General features: G+C 40.0%; 1 protein-coding gene across 1 annotated transcript in view; it reads left to right on the plus strand.

Moving 5' to 3' along the window:
• The first annotated feature begins 12,073 nt into the window (after positions 1 to 12,073).
• mipol1 (mirror-image polydactyly 1) overlaps positions 12,074 to 13,299 on the plus strand; it is a 414,430-nt gene continuing 413,204 nt past the window's right edge. The window contains exon 1 of the mRNA XM_043697844.2: positions 12,074 to 12,193. The gene's annotated coding sequence lies outside the window, so the exon portion shown is untranslated. The remainder of the gene's footprint in view (positions 12,194 to 13,299) is intronic.

The following is a 13,299-nucleotide window of genomic DNA, read 5'->3' on the forward strand; positions in this document are numbered from 1 at the left end:
TTGGGGCGGGGTGACAGGTTCACAGAGATAATAATGTGAAATAAGACATTGGAATTGTTCTTTAATCTATCTCTTAATTACCTTTCATAGCATTTTGATTTCTTCCATATAAATGATATCAGTAAACCACAAAATATAGATGCTCCAACCCTCTATGCCTGCTTTATCCTTTGTCATTTCCCTGACACTTATGAGCTAACACATCATTTTGGACTTCTGGGTTGGATAAATCAAGTTTGCTCCCTGATTATGGAATTCAGCTTTACTACTATATTTCTGCATTTGCTCCACAATCCATGGCAACCACACATTCCACAATGTAGTGGCTTTCTGGATGATTGTTTTTGAGATTTAGTCACTGTCATAGGTGTTATGCAGAATACCATTTGTCAATTCAAAACTCTCAGGAAATTCATATACTGCCCTTCTGTTTGCTCATCCTATCAAGTTCAATGATACTCACTTCCTCTTTTCCTAAAGTTTTGTTTGCCTGCAAATTGATAATTTGCCAGAATGTTCATTTCAAGAACCCTTCAGCCTGTTTAATGTGATCAAGAATTACCAGTGTCTCATCAGATAAGAACTTTAAGCTGAAGGATGTGTAATTGCACAAGTGATCATTCTACATACATTAATTCCATTCAAGACAGCAAATTATCCTATTCAAATGTATGCACCCATCACAAAATCTGTGCAAAAATGAATGCAAGTTAGTAATGGATGGTGCTTTAAGTTCTAGTTCTCTCTTAGTTTTGTTCATTATCATTCCTTTAGTTTGAAAATTGTGTATCCGTACTGTATAGACAATTTGGCTCTTGAGTATATGGAGGCCAGAAACCAAAGATCAAATCAAAGAAATCAAAGTTTTCCTGGATTTGGTATTCTGACCTTCAGGATTTAGAATGTCTTTGGCAATTTCAATGTATTATGTTCTAATTAAGAGGGGTGAACTTGCATCTTCTCTTATCCTATTCCTCCACTGGTCACACCAAGGTATGAACTTAAAAAAGGAGGATACACTGAGAATTGGCTGGATATATCAGCCTGTGTACAGCTCAGTACCAGAAACAAGTTCCAACAGCGAGAAACAAAGTATGAGCTTATTATGACTTAAACTTAGTCAAGATATAAAAATTACTAACAAAATGCTTAAATCGTATAAATATATACAACTTTATTTCTTGAAAATTAATGCACACAAAGAGAACTTCCAGAGAATTATTTTAAAAGTACTTAAGTCAAGTAACAGTTCCACTCAAGAAAAATAATTATTTGGAGATTGTTCAAATGTTGGTCTGTAGCCAAAGTCACTTTGCACACAGATTATTGGAACTATGGTATCTTCTTGGATCAGGTATGACTGAATGAAGTCACTTTTCTGGAGACACTGATGTAGATTTTGAATTCTCCTTAGGAACTGCTAACCTGTGGTGATGAAGCCTTCCAATAGGCTTTCAAATCATACTTTTTAGTGAGATAAGGTTCAGAGTAAAATCAGAGAATGTAAAGCTTATTTTTCAAAGTAGGTTATACCTCTGATTCTCTATGTTCAAATCCTATAGCTTTATTACACACAGACTGGGTCATATAGCCTCTTTTTGAAAGTATTGAGACTTACTCACTCCAGTCGAGTAGCTTGTGTTCTGTGCAGATGTAACATTTTTCCCTGCTCTAGCCAGCCTCTCTTTCTTTGCAGTGTTCTTTCCAAAATATCCAAGAAATATATATATATGTCTAGTCAATGATATTCTAAATTAATATTTCACTTAAAATATCCTTATAACAAGACATGTGGTTAGTTTCCCTCCCTCTTCTGATGTAGAGGTCAACCAATTTGATTCAGCTCATGCAAATAAATTAATTGAGATGTCAAGTTTGTTATGTTTCCAGGTAGATATGATGCTACCTCACTTAATCAGTGTACTTGCATTTTTTTATGCTTGAAGTTCTCTAATCTTTTGAAATTTTATGAATACATTGATATTAACCTGTTTTATCTTTGCCCGGAGCATGAGTCCATCTTTTCGTTGTGCGATGTGTTGTTTGAGAATGATCATCATTAGATGGCTGGGATTATTTGGATACTACAGGTTATTTTGGAGCTTTCGGGCAACTGTTGAAATTCTATTGTAAACTAACAACAGTAGAGGTGACTTAATCCTGACCTGTTTGGGGCTTTTGGAAGGATGATTTTGAGACTGAGAGTCAAGATGAGGTAAAGTCCTCTGACCCGAGAAGAATAAAGCAAGTAACTTTTACAAAATTGTGGAAGATGTGAAGGGCTAAATTATCTTGAAACTTTTATAGCAATTGCAAAACTTTTAAAAAATTCCTTCATAGAAAGTGGCATCGCTAGCTGGGCTAGCATTTATTGCCTGTCACTAGTTGCTTTGTGGAGGTGATGGTAAGGTGCTTTCCTTAACCACTACAGTCCATGTGAAAGCTGAAGCAGTATTCATCATGGTAAGTAGGTGCATTTCATCACACTCCTGACTTGTGCCTTGTAGATAGTAGGAGAAAGTAAGGATTGCAGAGTCAAGTGTGTGGTGCTGGAAAAGCACAGCAGGTCAGGCAGCATCCGAGGAGCAGGAGAATCAACATTTTGGGCATAAGTCTGATTAAGGGTTTATGCCCGAAACGTCGATTCCCCTGCTCCTCAGATGCTGCCTGACTTGCTGTGCTTTTCCAGCACCACACTTGAATATTTTCCAGCACCACACTTGTAGATAGTAGACAGGTTTTGGGGAGTCAGGAAGTGAGTTACTCATTGCAGGGTTCCTAGCCTTTTGCCTGCTCTGTGATCATCGATTCCTTTAGTAAAAATCTGCAAAACTTCAGCAGTGTGATTTGGCACAGCCCCAAAATCCTCAAGTTGAATTCTCGAATAGGAGCAATTAAGCAACACAATAAATCTGCTAATTTTGGGCTGACACCAAATAAAGACAGCAGTGTTAAATGCCAAATTTTCATAAAAATCCATCTGGTTTACTAGTATCATTCAGGAAACTTACTTGGTGCCCCCACTTGATCTATGTGACTCTTATATTATGAACAGAAATCTCCCAGATTCTGAATGACAATGAACAATGGCAAGTTGTTTGGAAAAATATGGTCTGACCAAAAAAAGTGGGATTCTGAACATCACAAAAAGTGTATTTTCCTGCAAGGTTTGAAAGCTGAAATGAGAATCTCACTACAGACTGTTCTGCTATAGCATGGCAGTTGTGTTCTTGTGCAACCTTATGTTATAGAAAATTGCTGAATAGAAATAATGGGGCCTATGTGAAAAACAGGGTTGGGGCAAACAACCACAAATATCAGTAAAATTGAAACAAAAGTAGTAGTTAGCCTAATACAAATGATAGCACAGTCGGAGTAAATATTAAAATAATATATTTTAATAAATAATACTATAAATTTACCACTTTCTGAATTTGCAGTATTAAGACAGGGGCTGAGGGTCATCATCAGTATCATGGTTACTTTCAGATGCAGTTCTGGGTGCAGGGTTATGATAAAAGAAAATATTTAGCCCAGAAGTGGATGGCTGTGGCTCATTGTCCACAGACTGTTTCTTGAAGGATGACTTAAAAAAGGCATCTACCTTTTACTGCTTTAGCACCTTTCTTCTTTCATGAAAAAGCTGTTCAGAGGGTGCAGTTCCCCCCGCAACAACAAGTTGTTGTAGATCAATCTCCACTTCTTCAAATCCTACTTGCTTTGCAAGAGCGACACAATGCTCTTTGATTGCTGGAAGCTCTAAAGGTTCAACGCCTTTAAAATCATGAACAAAATCTGGGAGAAGCTTCTGCCCAACTGCATGCAAGCAGTCCTTACTAATATCATTCCAGGCCTCCACAATGATGTCAATAGCATTCTTAATGTTAAAGCTCTTCCAAAATTGAACAACATTGTACTCATTCTCCCTCTCAGTAGCTGCAATCAGCTTCCTGAATGCGCGTATTAAATAATAAGCTTTAAAAGCTGCTATTGCACCCTGGTCCATGGATTGAATGAGAAATGTTGTGTTCGGAGGTAGCAATAGCACTTTGATGTTTTCAGAAAGTTCACCAATAGTGGGAGGATGGCTTGGTGTATTGTTCAGAATGACAAGAATCTTGAAATTCAAATCTCTTCTCATGCAATAATTTATAAAAACATGCTCAAAAAATCAACAATAAGGTCAAAAACATTTGCCGTGTCATCCAACGTTTTTTACATGACCTGAAGTCAACACCTAAAGTGGACTTAAGATAATCAAGGATCGAATCGTGTAATAGCCAATGGGAGTTTGCGCTTTTCAAAGAATTGTTCCCCAATTCATTAATCACCTTTACAGCCAAATCACATTGATGAAACATGCGTTATAGGAGAATCACCTGTATTGAGCTGCAAAAGACCCATTTGCATGCATTAACATCTCATTATTACAGATTCCTGCTCCAGTTATATGCAGTTTGCTATTCTCTCATGTGGCAGACACAAACTAGACAGCAACAATTCCCTGTTTGAAAGACTTAGTGGGTACCTAGCAACTCCAATGCCTCCAGGCTAACAAGTCGCTAGCATTCCCTAATATTTCAATTTTTTGGAGATGCCGGTGTTGGACTGGGGTGTAACCTAATATTTCACGACACACTCCACAGATAGTGACCACCTGCATTCCACACTGATCAACGCTGGCATCATACATGCACTAACCTCACTGCATCATGATGGAAAATTTACGACTCATTTAGAATACCGTCATCTACATCCACACTGCACTTCACTGTGAAATAATGTATTAGGTTGTAATGCAACTGACTACTCATTTTTATGCGGGGATAGGCACCAAAGCCATGGTTGGGTGCATCTCAGGGTTCTTAGATTGCTCTCGTAGTGCTCACTCAATTTGTGACAACTGAGAACGCTCACAGCATCTGTGCTCTGCCTTACCATTTTGCTCTTTGCCTCCTCATTCAGAACTTACAAACTCATAGTACTTCTGTCTTGCTTTGCCTTTTAATATAGACACAAAGCCTGGAAGGTTATCATGAGTTGTCACCACAATTGTCAGTCAAGAGAGTGGTTGAATATATTGCTACATAGCTATGTCCAATGTCACACGTGCAGCATGGGGTAATGTGGTAAACACTGAATGTATTTCAACAAAATGGCCATGTCTCAAGCCACAGAAAGCCACGGGCATCGTTCGAAGTCAGTCGATGAACATGATCAGTCATATACTGGGGCTTATCAGAGTCAGGGTATCCATATCACTCCAGTGCAGGGACTGGGATACCGCCACTTCTGCCAATTCAGTGCTACCAGACGCAGAATTAACAGTAAGACAGTTGGGAAACTGCACAGAAATCAGTCAAGACTCTATTCATTCATCAGGTAGGATTGTTTTTCCAAGTTGAAAATCACACAATGTCAGATTATAGTCCACCAGGTTTATTTGGAAGCACTAGCTTTCGGAGCGCTGCTCCTTCTTCAGGTGGTTGTGAAGCAGGGCCATAAGAAACAGATTTTTTAGCTAAAGATTACAGTGTCATGCAAGTAAAACGATATATTGAACAAACCTAGATTGTTGTTAAGTCTTTCATCTTTTAGAATGGGTTACAGGTTTCAATTCATTAATATGCAAATCAGAGAACTTCTTTTAAGTCACATTCTCAAGATAATTTTTATAAAAAGAGGTGACAACTCAGCTCAGACTATGCATTAAAGGTGTGAGATCAGAGTCTGTCTGTATCCCAATCTTGAGTCAGACTATTTCCAAAGTGGAATTTACAGAATATTATATGGATTGGCCGACATTTCTGCCACCTACAAATGGACCCCACCACCAGAGATATATTTCCCACCCCACCCCTATCTGCTTTCCGCAAAGACCATTCCCTACGCAATTACCTGGTCAGGTCTATGCCCCCTAACAAGCCACCCTCCCTTCCTGGCACCTTCCCGTGTCATGGCAGGAATTACCTCACGCCACCCCCTCCCCCACTTAACTGTGTCCAAGGCCCCAAAAGAACCTTCTACATCTATCAAAGTTTCGTCTGCACTTCCATGCATTTCATTTATTGTATCCATTGCTCCCAATGTGGTTTCCTCACATTGGGGAGACTGGAAGCCTTCTCGCAGAGCACTTTAGGGAACATTTCCGGGACACCCGCACCAATCAACCCCATCGCCCCATGGCCAAACACTTCAACTCCCTCTCCCACTCTGCCGAGGACATGCAGGTCCTGGGCCTCCTCCATCACCACTTCCTCACCACTCGACATCTGGAGGAAGAATGCCTTATCTTCCGTCTCGGGACCCTTCAACCCCAGGGCATCAATGTGGACTTCACCAGTTTCCTCATTTCCCCTCCTCTCACCTTACCCTAGTTCCGATCTTCCAGCTCAGCACCACCCTCATGACCTGTCCCACCTGTCCTTCCCACCTATCTGCTCCATCCTCCTCTCCGACCTATCACCTTTACCCCCACTCCATCTACCTACTGAACTCTCAGCCATCTTCTCACCACACCCACCCCCCTCCCATTTATCTCTCCACCTCCGAGGCTCCCAGCCTTGTTCCTGAAGAAGGGCTTATGCCCAAAACGTTGATTTTCCTGCTCCTCGGATGCTGCCTGACCTGCTGCGCTTTCCCAGCAACACATTTTTCAGCTCTGATCTCCAGCATCTGCAGTCCTCATTTTCACCTACAGGTTGTGCATTTTGTTGAGCAAAGTAGAATATATCTGCAAATATAAGTCTGCAAATACAAATTTCTCCCCATAGACTTATATGTGTGTGCATGAGGAGAGAGGGAGAGAGGGAGAAAGGGAGAGAGAGAGAGTGAGTGCACGTGAGATAGTCTGTGTTTGTATGTGTGCAAGCTTGGTAAAATGTGCGTGTGAGTGAGATGGGGTATAAGCTGGTGAGAGGGTGTGAGTGTGTGTGTGAGAGAGAGAGAGAGCGTGTGTATGAGAAAGGGTTTGCGTGAGTGTGCGAGTATGTAAGAGCGTGTGTATGTGAGACAGTGGATAGTGGAGTGGGGTTACCTGTAGTGTGACATGAACCCAAAGTCCCGGTTGAGACCATTCTCATGGGTACTGAACTTGGCTATCAGTCTCTGCTTTGCCACTTTGTGTTGCTGTCTGTCCCTGGAAAATGGTCACCTGAAGATTCAAAGCCAAATGTCCCTGACCACTGAAGTGTTCCTCGACTGACAGGGTGATTGTTGTGCAGTGTCCATTCATCCGTTGTCATAGCGTCTGCTTCATCTTGCCAATGTCCAATGTCCAGGACAATATTGACCACAACAATCCTGTCATGGCAACCACTGCAAGACATGTCAGTGTTGACACGGATACCACCATTACACTTGGGGACACCACCCATCATGCACGTGGCAGGTACTCATGTGACATGGCCAACGTTGTCTATCTCATATGCTGCAGGCAAGGATGCCCTGAGGCATGGTACATTGTGAGACCAAACAGACGAATGAATGGACAACGGATGAATGGACACCACCCAACAGTAGCCAGACAGGGATGATCCCTCCCAGTCGGGGAACACTTCAACAGTCAGGGACATTTGGCTTTAGATCTTTGGGTGACCACCCTCTGAGGGAGACTTTGGGACAGGCAACAACGCAAAGTGGTCAAGCAGAGGCTGACAGCTAAGTTCAGTGCCCATGACGAAGAACTCAACCGGGACCTTAGGTTCATGTCACACTATAAGTGACCCCACTACATTATACAATCTCTCTTTCACACACACACATGCACACACCCAAGCACGTACCCTCTCACAGGTTTATATCCCTTTAGACTCACTCACACACTTTACCAAGCTTGCACACACACAAAAACACATTCTCTCACATGCACATACTAACTTATACTCTCCCTCCTGCATATGCACACACATATAAGTCCATGAAGTAAATTTGTCTTTGCAGAATTATATTTGCAGATACATTCGATATTGCTCAAAAAATGCGCAACCTGTAGGCAGTCAATGCAGACAGGCAATCCATATAATATTTTTAAAATTCCACTTTGAAAATAGAACTAGTCTGACTCAAGATTGGGATACAGACAGACTCTAACCTCACACCTTTAATGCATTGTCTGAGTTGAGATGTCATTTTTTTTTATAAAACCTTAAGTTATCTTGAGAATGTGACTTAAAAGAAGTCCTGTGATTTACATATTAATGAACTGAAACCTGCAACCCATTCTATAAGTTAAAGACTTAACAACAATAATCTAGGTTTGGGAACCATATCATTTTACTTGCATGACACCATGATCTTTCGCTATAAATTCTGTGTCTTATGGTCCTGCTTCACAACCACCTGAAGAAGGAGCAGTGCTCCGAAAGCTAGTGCTTTCAAATAAACCTGTTGGACCATAATCTGAAGTTGTATGATTTTTAACTTTGTCCACTCCTGTCCAACTCTGGCTCCTTCACATCATGTTTTCCAAGTTGGTCAGTGTTAGACCAGAGTCAGTCAAGGGTTTTTTAAAACTTACTTGTTGGTTATGGGCATTGCTGGCTGGCTGGCCCATCCTTAGTTGAGGTGGTGGTAATAAGTTGCTTTCTTGGACCACTGTAGCTCACATGCTATAGGCTGACCCGCAATGAGCTTAGGAAGGAAATTCCAGGATTTTGATCCAGCAAAATTGAAGGAACAGTGATATATTTCCAAGTCAGGATGGTGAGCAGCTTGATGGGGAACTTACATATGGTGGTGTTCCCAGAAATCTGCTGCCTTTGCCCTTCGATATGGAAGTACTTGTTGGTGTGGAAGGTACCGTCTTAGGATCTTTGGTGAATTTCTGCAGTGCATCTTGTAGATAGTACACACTGCTGTGACAGAGCATTGCTGGTGGAGTGAGTGGATGCTTGTGTAAGTGGTGCTAATCAAGCAGGCTGCTTTGTCCTGGATGACATCTAGCTTCTCGAGTCTTATTGGAGCTGCACCAATCCAGGCAATTGGGGAGCATTTAATCACACTGCTGACTTCTGCTGAGCAGATGGTGGACAGGCTTTAGCAAATCAGGAACTACATTACTTGTCACAGTATTCTTAGCCACTGATCTGTTCTTGTAGCCATTGGGTTTATGAGGCAATTCTAGTTGACATTCTGGTCAATGGTAACTTCAGCGGCATTGACAGTGGTGTATTCAGTGTTGGTAATGTCAAGGTGTGATTAGATTGCCTCTGATTTATGTGGTATGAATGTTGCCTGTCACTTATCAGTCCAAGCCTGGATATTGTACAGATCTTGTTGCATTTGAACATGGACTGCTTCAGTATTTGAGGAGTCATGAATTCTGCTAAACATTGTGCAATCATTGGCAAACATCCCTACGTCTGACCTTACAATTGAGGGAAGGCCATCAATGAAACAGCTGAAAATGGTTGGGCATTAGATACTACCCTAAGGAATTCCCGCAGAGATGGCATGGAGCTGAGGTGACTGACCTCCAACGATACTACCATCTTCCTGTATGCCAGTTATGACTCTTACCAGCGGAGAGTTGATGAAGGGCGTATGCTCAAAATGTCGACTCTCCTGCTCCTCGGATGCTGCCTGACCTGCTATGCTTTTCCAGTGCTATCCTTTTCAACGATGATTTCAATGTGAGCAGTCAGGGTCCTCTCTGGAAAGGCAAGGATTCTGTCCTCATAGGGGTGAAGAGTTGAATGCTGGGCATCCCACAACCTGTCTTGGCTCTGTTTGCCTTATTGTGGGCTGTTTTCTCCTTGAGATGGAGGAAGGAACTGAGTGAGATGAAAGTGCCTGGCATAAATATTAATGCTTGTGCAGGTGGGGGAAAGGTGGCAAGGTGACCTGAGTGAGTTGGAAGTGCAGAGGGCATGGGTTGAGATGGGTGAGAGTGATTGAGCAAGGAGGCTACATACAACTGAGACTGGTAGACCATAAGATGAACCTACAGTGATGGCAACTTCAGACAGAAGAGTGACAGAGTATTTGCCATAGTCTCCTCTTACTGTGCTCTTTTCCACGAACCCATCCACCATGTCCCTGTCATCAACTTGGGTTTCTAAATCTTCAGAGTTCATGGAGAAGAAACTTCCTTGCAACTCATCGAAACTGACACTTCGCCAATTTTTGACAAAACTCAGACCTACAAATTTGACTTTTGCCAAGAAAAACTGAAGGTAGAGAATGATTGCTGTCTTGCCACTCACCTACATGACAAGAACAAGTAAAAGAGGAATAGACTTGACAGTATCATAAAATCATAATTGTCTTTGAACATTATAAAGGAGAAAATAATAGAGCAGCTAAGGAAATAAGTTACTTCCTAATTTTGCTTCAGCATATCAGACTCCGTATTTAGCAACTACTTTCTCTGTCCCTTCAAATGTTCTTTACTACACATTCATCTGAACCTTAAAATGAGCATATTAAATGAAGTAATTCATACCTTTTCCCTTAGTCGTTGTCCTCAGGGTGAATGAATCAATTCCTCATAAAGTGAGTCATCTGAGCCTGTTTCTGAAAATAGTGTGCAAGAGCAGAATTGTGCAACTGGTCTAAAACACTCGCAGAAGACATGACTATTGAATATTGTGTGGCCTATGATATAAAAAAAAGACAGAAAACTACTGTATGTTTATTGGATGAAGCAGCACATTTGTTCCATAATGCAATGTTACAAAATAGAATTATTGACAATGCAGCAACCCATTCATTAAAAACCAATTAAAGAACATCTATGAATATAAGATTAGAGAGGAACCTGTCTTCTTTTCTGCACAAAGTTTGGTACTTAGTAATCATCATTTTCTAAATTAAAATACAGTTTGAAATTGATTATTTTTACAAAGCATTTATAGTTGTATCCTGAATCACTGAAAATACAGGAACCAAGTTGTGCATATGAATAAGATCATGTCTCTACATGACTGGAAGAGCTATCCTATATCAGATTTAAATATAGGCCACTGAATTGCTTAGACAGTTGCTCAGTGACCAGATGATCTACTGATTTTTAAAAGGAATGTTATACTCTGTCATGTACACATTAATTAATCTGGAAAGATTCAAAGCAATTTTGAAAAAAATGGATTTCAGTTTCAATCCTGGAAAACTACCTCTGATGTAATCATCAAAGTTGACATTGCAAAACTCTAACAACATTTGTGATGATCTTTTTAAAACACATCAGTAGATTTGAAAGAGAATCCTGCATACAACCCATTGAGTAGCTCTTGAGATGAATCATATCAAATAAAATTAACTTGGGATATTTCGTCTCAATAATAATTAAGGGAAGAAAAAGAGGTGCAGGCATAAAAGTCTGAGGAATAAGATAATTTTTTAAAAAATGTTTGAAAACACATCTATTACTTAGAACAATATTCCAATACAGGAATTATGTGATGCATGGTGTCTGATTTTTCACATATTTTTACGCCAGTTGTTTGGATTTGGAATTTGTGTCAAATGGGTTTTCTGAGAGTCTGAAAGGGTTTAATGAATAACTTATAAATAATTCTGTTGTCATGGTGATTTCTTTTAAAACACAGTATTAGAGACTTCCTGGAGAGTAATGGAGTTTTATTTACCTTGTGAGTGTTTTCAACCGAACAAAATAAACAGTGCAGAGCATTAGGCTTTCAGATTGTGGATTTTCTTTGAGCTTCAAGGAAACATCCATAGCTTGGGAAAAAAAGCTTTTTGGTTTCACTTTGGAGCAGCTTTACAGGTGTCTTGGCTGGAGCTCAATGTGTAAAGCAGTTACTTTTGAGAAAAGTACATTGTTTTGGGACCATGACGAAAGAGGTAACTTCAGTCTATTGGATAAGGCTGAAGATAACAGGAACCAACAGGAACTGGTAAGAGACTTAACAATAGGCTGCTATGTGAATGGAATTACGCTGAGTCAGTCAGGTCTGCTAAGAGTTAAAATGGTAGGCAATTATGGACGGCTCACATTTGAACAAAACATTTGGGATTGTTAATGTGCATGAATAGGTCCAAATAAGGCATGTATTTGGCAAAAACATTCAGGATTGGTCATGTGCACAGATAATTCCAAATAAGGCACACACCTTGTACACATACTTGTGCATGAAGAGCCTGAAATATGTTTTTTCGAAAACACCTCACATCAGGAAGTGTGGTGAAGACGTTGAACAGTTTCAGCCTCGCCAGCTGTCAACTTTCCCAGGTAATAACGGTTGGGTTTAATTACAGAAATCAGGGTAGTGAAAGACAGTGATTGAGATATCTCTAATAGTTAAAAGGGTGTGTTAGTTGTTTACGTACTTAAAAAATGAATTGTGGTTTTATAGAGCTCTAAGTGTCTGCACTGTATCTGTGTCTATGTATGTACAGTTGTTTCTCAGATATAGGCAACAAATATAAGGAGGTTCGTTTAAAAGTTACAAACCAGAAGTGTTTGGTTAAAACCCTGAAGGTATTATAAGAAGCATTAAAATCAAAGCTCACGAATATGACAAACCAAGGATGAGACTACCAGATTCTCAGGACCAGGAATTGAAGGCACAGGTAAGTTGATCATATGTGTGATGGACAAGGGAATTCTCTCTGCTGTTTGAGCACTGAAATGGGACGCTGTTGGAATTAACGGCACTGTATTTAATATAATTTTTCTTAAATTTATAGTATATGTAAATAGCTTGCGATATTCTATTTTATCTTCATTTCGTTAGCATAATAAACTTCTGTTTTATTGTTAAACCCAAATCTGCATCATTGTATATTTCAGCAAAAGACCATCTCATTAAAACTAAGAGAAAAATAAATACAATCTATCAAGCCAGATTTCAGTCTGTTATCTAATTAAGCTGAATCATAAAAAAAAACAATTAAACGTATAAGTTTCATATTTTGTTACTATATTGGAACATGGATTCTAAAAAGGCAATAATTCTGCTTTTAAGTTCTGTGAAGGTGATGACTGTTATGTGAGAAATTAATTTAATTTTAGCAGTGGATCAAAATATACTGTAACCTAAGCAAAAGAACTAGACGTGCTCTCTGATGAGATAATTGCTGAAGACTCAAAAACTCTCAACAGTCAGAGGAAATTCTGACTCATCTCAGCCTTAAATTGGTGCCCCTTTATTCTGAGATTATGCCCTCGGACCTTTACTCTCCCATGAGGGAAACATCCTCTCAGAATTTACCAGCAAGCCTCTTATGAATTTTATATGTCTCAATGAGATTGCCACTCATTCTTCTAAATTCCAAGTAGTATACCAACTAATTTAGCTTTTGCTCCGAAGACAATCCCTCCATACCAGGAATGAT

This window comes from Chiloscyllium plagiosum, unplaced genomic scaffold, assembly GCF_037043375.1.
Source record: "Chiloscyllium plagiosum isolate Xiang-an unplaced genomic scaffold, Cpla_swu_hap1 HiC_scaffold_8, whole genome shotgun sequence".
Classification (NCBI taxonomy): Eukaryota; Metazoa; Chordata; class Chondrichthyes; order Orectolobiformes; family Hemiscylliidae; genus Chiloscyllium; species Chiloscyllium plagiosum.